Source organism: Lycium ferocissimum, unplaced genomic scaffold (genome assembly GCF_029784015.1).
Source record: "Lycium ferocissimum isolate CSIRO_LF1 unplaced genomic scaffold, AGI_CSIRO_Lferr_CH_V1 ctg105, whole genome shotgun sequence".
NCBI classification, from domain to species: Eukaryota; Viridiplantae; Streptophyta; class Magnoliopsida; order Solanales; family Solanaceae; genus Lycium; species Lycium ferocissimum.
Window position 1 is genome coordinate 193,748 of NW_026713343.1, and position 7,709 is coordinate 201,456.

Consider the following 7,709-nt stretch of genomic DNA (forward strand, 5'->3'; position numbering starts at 1 on the left):
AAAATTTAAATCAAATAATGTACAAATTGCTACTAATCCAAAATTACTACAAGAATAATACTGGAATTAGCTACGAAATTCGTTGTTAATCCATTGCTAAATAGCTCATACTGATAGAACTTTTTGATAATCTGTCGCTGATCTGTTGCTAAATAAAATTAGCAACGGATTTTGTTGTTTAGTTTCAGAATTGTCCGTCGCTAATTCCGAGTGGTGTATATATTTGTCCTTGATTCACAGTAAACACCAAATTTGTTTAGTATTCCATTTGGTTTATTTTATGTGTCTTAGTTTAAGTGAGCATGAAGCTTAAGAAGGCCAAAAAAAAAAAAAAAGGTCTTGTAATGTTAAACCAGCTATGTGTATAATATAAGGTAAGTGTGTTGATAGAACTTGTAAAATCAAATCTTACACCACGCATTACTATTATTTTTCTTGGGATTCACTCTTCTCAATTGTCCACAAATGTATTTCAGAACCACTGTTAGCTAAGTTGCTCACTATACATAAACTAAAGGTGGATTTAAAAGTACAACATATGAGTTCACGGGGAACTTATATATATATATATATATATATATATATATATATATATATATATATATATATATATATATATATATATATATATATATATATATATATATATATAAACAAATTGACTAAATATTTAGAAATATTTGATTATGAAATCAATTAGTATTGTTTATCAATTTTGGGTGGTTTTCAAAAATTCATAAACTTCAAATTGAAGTGATAAAAGCAATATAAGACAGAATAATGGACATAGTTTGTGAACAATGGCCACAGTCCTATGATATTCTCATCGCGTACCAAAGCCCTAGAGCAAAGCAAAAGGTTGATCTGATATTGAAATTAAACATAATTTAATTGCTACTTTTAACAAAATAATGCTCACAAGTCACAACCATTAACATAAATAAGATGCTTTCCACCATAATCCAGCAATATAACTCACTAAAAAATTGTAGTGAAACATTGCATTCACATGTAAAGGTGTCAAAATGGGCTGGCCCAGCCCAACCCAATCCAGCCCTAAAGGACCAAAGAATTAAATAAGTGGGTTTTACCGACCCTTTTAATTGAAGAAAGCGAGCAAAAATACCAACCAAACTAAGTGACATGACAGATTTAGGACGGGACCGCTTTAAATTTTTTTCGTCTTCCGAAATAATATTTTCTAAGTGATTTTTAGTAGAATTTGAACATGAAACTTTTGCAATATGAAATACAATCTTCTACCATCCATTCTTGCGCAAATTCATATCATAGAAGAAAAAAAATTCAAGAGAACAAATACAAATTATTATTTTTAATCAATAATTCAGATCACGTTCAAAAGAAATTAAACATAATATAAATTCTAAGACTAAAAAGTATTACTCCAGTTTCTAATTACTACTTAGTAGTAAGTACATTCTTTTTTCTCATTACTTTTTATATTTTTATTTAATTTACTTATATTTTTTTTAAAATTAATTAATTTATTATTCTTTCTGCTCGAGGGCTTGGCCCACCCAACCCTCGAGGCCGTGATCAGAGAAATTTGACTTTTGAGCCTCACTTCTATATGGGCCAAATAAATCTTAGCCCAACCCTACTTAAATAAAGAGTTGGGTTGGGCCGGTCTCGCGAGCCAAGCCCATATTGACAACTCTAATTATCACATGCAAAGATCCAATCTTGATTTGTCTATTTCAAGAGCTTGCTTAAAAATTTCTCAACTTTGCATTCTTAATGAAAGAATGACACAACAATGAACTGAAATTAAATGCAAAACCACCTGGAAGGTGAGATGGATGAAATTCTCACCCTTAATTAGGGGTCTCGAGATTCAAGTACTGCAAATAAGAAACTTATCTTAAGGAGTGCTTCTGTTTTATCATAAGTAGGGTGAATCTGAATTAGTTAGACCAGTAATATTCGGACACCAAATGCAGAAAAATAAAGAAAGTCACCCAACTTTAAATAAATATCGCAAAAACAATTTCTCGTAACAAAAAAGTCACTCAACTTTTTGGATTGAAAATGAACTAGAAAACCACCGAGGAACAAGTAAGATAATGAATTTTTCACCCTTAACTAAAGTTCTCATATTTGAATCCTATATGAATGAAAAAACTCATGGTAAGGAGCTTTACTTTTAGTTGACGGTACACAACACAAATTCGAATTAACCATTCCGGTAGTTTCCGGATCTTGACACACAAAGAAAAAAGAAATGAAATAAAGAAATTCGTGACGTGCATGGAGTGATAAAGAAATTCGTGACATGAGTGTTTCCTACTTTAGTAGGCTTTACGCAGCTGGAATTTGAATTAATGATCGACTTCAAACTCAAGATCTCTCATTCAGCCATGCCAACATATCATTATGAACAACCTCAACATTTTCATCAGTTTCTCCAAACAACAAGGAATGGACCATCCCGTCATAAATCTTGATTGTCTTGTCTTTGCTTTTATCCTTTTGGTACAATTCTTTGCTCACTTCAGGATCAGTAACAACATCATCACTTCCATGTGAGACCAAAAATGGAACATTCACTTCAGAAAGTTTAGTGCTAACATAATCAGTCACACGCATAAGCTCAACAACAGTACCCAATCTTGGTTTTCCATTATAGCTATTTGGGTTCATCCCTGCAATTATGGGTGGAAATATTAGTCCATGAAAATATAATTAGCGAACCCGTCCACGTTTAGACGATTCACTAATTCTTCCACTTATTAACTCAATCTATATATTTTGACCCTTCTAATTTAGCGCAACTTTTAGTTGTGCTAATATGTAGCTCATATTGACCCGTATAATATACCTTGTCCAATATTTCCTTTAAAATATTTCCTTATTTGATAAGTTATTTATAGTCATAATAAACAAAAACACGTATAATTGGGTACTTAAATAAATTTGAAGAACTAACCTAAATAGTAGTACACCCAACCGCTTAACTTAAAAAAAGACAATGGATATAATAATATATGTATAATTTATGTATACAATTGTGTATAATCAATATATAATCTATGTATACCGGTTAGAAAAAAGTAAAAAGTGAATATGATCAACTATAAGAAAGCAAACAAATAAATTTAAACTTAGTAAGAGTTAGACGGATTGAATTACGATATGTTGTTTGGCCCATTTCAGACCAAATAATTTTTGGACGGGTCAAATTCAACCCAGTTTGATTTGCCTAAATTGAGCTTAACCTGTCCATTTGACACCCTTACCTATTCTCTTTTCCGGGACTTTAACAGATTTCTCCAAAAGATCAGCAGTTGGGACGATGGCCAAAGTAGGTGCAAATCTTGAAAAAAACTTCAACATTTGAGGAATTGGCCGTTTAGGTCTCATATTTTCTGAGATTTTACACATGGGTGGTCTTAAAATTGCACCATTGAACTTGAACAAGCTACTAGTACTGTTGTACTTGAAATGGATCAATAGACAAATTGCACCACCCATTGACTCACCAAAGAGGAATTTTGGCAATTCTTGAAATTCAGGATTTTGGGCAAGTACAAAATTGAAGTATGGAATACAATCATCAACAACATGATCCACATTAGGTACATAACCTTTTAGGCCTTGCGATTTTCCATGGCCTTCAAGGTCAAGACCAAAACATGCAAATCCATTTTTGGCTAAGAAAATTGAAGTTTCTTGAAAAATCCAACTTATGTCATTTCCATAACCATGTACCATAAGAATGACACCTTTAGGACAAGAAGTGTTTGTGGTTGAAAAAAGAATTGTTTCATTTAATGCCTTGTAGAGTGTAGTATTCTTCTTCTGGAGTATTTCCCCAGTAATTTAGTAGTTGTTGAGTTTGCACCATTTTTTGGTTCTTGAAATGAGGACTAGTGTATTCACTATTTTGGAAGTCTTCTAGTTGATGAATAGAGTCAAAATGTTCCATTGTCTTAATTGTTTATTGGTCATGGTTTTTTTTTTTTTTTTTTTTTTTTTTTGGTGTTGTTTTTTTTATGTTATTTTAATTTTTCAATTTGGTGTTTTTTAAAGTGTTGAAGGACCAAATTTTGGAGTGGATTAGTATAGTATAGCCTGGAACACCAACCAAGGCCATGAAGTTGCCCACATTAAGAGCCCGTTTGGATTGGCTTATAAGTTAGCTTATAAAATTTTGTTTTTAAATTTTTTGAGTGTTTGGGTGATTCGGCCTTTTTAAAGTCATTTTGTCTTAAAATAAGCTCAAAAAAAAAAATAATTGGACCCATTTAACTTAGTTTATCTAAAACGTAACTTAAATTTTGAAAGCATTATAAGCCAAAAAAAATAAGTTGGACTACCCCAACTTATTTTTTTTATAAAAAGGCTTTATAAGCAACTTTAAAACTTTAAGCTATAAGCCAATCCAAACGGGCTCTAAGGGTGGAGCTATAGCTGGCGAAAGGTGATAGATTGAACAGTTTTTATCGAAAATTATGTTGTGTCTGTATTTGAATATTATTTTTATACGGCCAAACTTCTTTACAACGGTATAGTTTGTTTGGATATTTTTTAATTCACATTCTTCCTACATACGCTTCACAAAAATGGAAAGCACTCTCTAATATGAAATTTTCTATTTGCAGTACTTGAATTCGAAACTTTAGTTAAGGGTGAAAGAATCATCGATCTTACCCACCCTGGGATGATTTTCTAGTTAGTCCATTTTTCAGTTTATTAATGTGTCATTCTTCTATTAAGAATGCAAAGTTCAGAAAATTTTAAGCGGGCTCTTGGAATAGACAAAATCAAGATTGGATCTTTGCGTATGAATGAAAGGTTTTACTACAATTTTTTTGATGAATTATATTGTTGGATGATGCTGGAAAGCATATTGTTTGTGACTTGTGAGCATTTTATTGTAAAAGTCAGCAATTAAAGTATGTTGAATTTTAATATCTAATATGTATTTTGCTTTGCTGTTGTGGCTTTGGTTTATCACGAGTGCCAATATTTTAAGTAGGATAGTGGCCGTTGTGCATAAACTATGTCCATTATTCTTTTCGATATCTATGCTAGACATTAATTATATCTTAAACTGCTTTCTGTTAAGGGTGGATTTAAAAATTAAAATTTATGAAATTTCATAACGATCTTAAGTTAATATATACAATGATAATTGGCCATTCACGATTATTTTAGACACGCCTGTGAGTTTTAGATAAGATATAATTATAAAAAAAACAATTAGAGTATCTTATATGCCCTTAAAACTTCAGACTACAACAATATCCGAAGAAAAATGTGAACAAACAAAACAAATAAAGTGAATTTATACAATAGTCCAGTAAAAATTTTGAACAACTGAAATAACATAAGCAAGTTTTGTCAGTCCAACAGAATTTGTGAACAATTTGTAAAAGTTATGTCTGCCAGTTGTTACTTGTGAATAAGACAAGTTTTACTCATCCAGGTAAAATTTTATGAACAATTTGTATCAAAGTTATGTCCGTCCAACATAACTTGTGAACAAGGGAAGTTTTGTTATTTGACAAGACATAAATACCAAAGTTATGTCATGAGGTTAAATAACGGCACAAAATATTCTTTTTGTGCAAATCACCCCAACAATTAATCGGTCCTAATAGTTGAATTGCGCAAAAAATAATATTGAAAATAATAATTTCCTAAAGTTACATTTTCTGTTTAGTACATTACGAAAGCAATCGAGTAAAGGCAGTTTTGACCCATTGCAATGCTGGGCTTCAAATTGATTTGTATATGGCCCAGTAGTAGCAGATAGCCTTTTATGTAACTGGGCTCCAACATAATTTTCATAATTTGGTACTATAGGACATGTAATGATGTATTTTCAGGCTGGCGTTTTGATATTAATCTAGATCAACTAATTTGCCATTACAATTCTATTTGAGAAATGCTTCAATAATGTCTAATAACATGTTAATGAGTTTATTTAGTAAGTACTACCTCTGATATAACTGTTAACTATATATTATTTAATTTGACGAAAGAGTTTAACTTGTATACATCGAAGTGTAAAGATTCTCGCGGTGTTACTTTTAATATAACTGTTAACTGTATATTATTTGACGAAAGAGTTTAACTTGCATACATCGAAGTGTAAAGATTCTCGCGGTACTACCTCTGATATAACTGTTAATTGTATATTGACAAAAGAGTTCAACTTGTATACATCGAAGTGTAAAGATTCTCGCGGTGCTACCTCTGATATAACTTTTAACTGTATATTATCTGACGAAAGAGTTTAACTTGTATACATCGAAGTGTAAAGATTCTTGCGGTGACCCTAGTTGCAACGAAATCATAATCAACATTTGCTGTGATCCTAAGTAGATTGCCACCACATATTGTGAATTTGTGCGACCTTTAGTCACCACTAAAAATTGGGATTTGTGTTGTGGTGACTTTATATATTTTTGACAACTAAAGTCGCCCTCTCGTTGAAGCAGCTAAGTCAGTAGCTTCTTCAATTCGAAAATAAACCTCTTGGGAGTCTCCTTTATTGAACTAGTATACCTAGGGAAACCTCAATGAAGCAACTTGATGAAAATGCAGCTAGGGGGACGGGAAAGCTACAACCCTCTTAGGGCTAGGAAAAGTCGATTGAATATCTTAGCCATTGGCGGAAATTTAGTTCCCATACGATCCTCAATTCTTGTTCACCCCGGATGATTGTGTTGGGTGAATTGTGACCTCGTACGATCATGTCAGATGAACAAAATCGCTTAATCACAACAAGAATTAGCTTTCAGTGTTGACAATTAGAAGTCGATCACCAGGAATATTTTTCAATGATGAGACTATATATTTGTCAACAACTAAAGAATATAAGAAAACAAGAAGCATTTTGTTATTTTTTTTGATCTGTTATTTCTAAGACTGCCCTCTCTCTTGGGTCTCTCCCACAAAGATTTTGGTGATGACTTTTTATGAGTTTGTGAGATGATATATTACTTCTCTTAGGGGTCGTTTGGCTGGAAAACAAGTTATCCCAGGATTACTTATCCTGGGATAAGTTATCCCGAGATTAGTTATCCACTCTTCCACAGGGATAAATAACATCTCGGGATTAGTTATACCGCGATTTTATCTCAATCAAACGTGGGATAAACTCATCTTAAATTTTATCCTGAAATTATCTATCTTTTATCCTTCGCACCAAATGATCCCTTAAAGTCTTGAATAATCATTAATCATTCCAAGTCTCTTCACGGGTCTTTCATGAAATCTTTGACATGATATCATGAAACTTTAATTTAATAAATAAAAGGAATATAAGAGAAACAGTTTGTTTTTTATACTTGTACTAATAAATAATAAGTTACAACATCTATTTTTTTTTCCTTCTATTTTTCTTTAACTTTAGTGTTGTACAAATTAAATTAACAAAAGCAGAAATGGCGGGAAGCACCCGAGGTATAAATATAATGTTGAATTTTTTTCACTATCACCTTAACAACATCAACCTTTTTAGAAAGTACTTTATTATTCTGTGTTATCTTCTTCTTTTTTTAGTGCAGCTCCCTGTGGTCGTTAAACTCATATAAAGAGAATTAGTTAAAAGTAGTAGATGCAAGCTGTGTTTTCATTTTTAAACATCATTATGGTAGCAATTCTAAAGAAATATTTTCTCAAAAATCAAAATAACTAATTAGGAATATAGTTGTTGCTAGAAACACACGTTTTAGGAC

At 31.7% G+C, this 7,709-nt stretch overlaps 1 pseudogene; it reads right to left on the reverse strand.

Moving 5' to 3' along the window:
- Positions 1-2,358: 2,358 nt before the first annotated feature.
- On the reverse strand, positions 2,359-4,126 carry LOC132041496 (caffeoylshikimate esterase-like; annotated as a pseudogene).
- Positions 4,127-7,709: the final 3,583 nt, after the last annotated feature.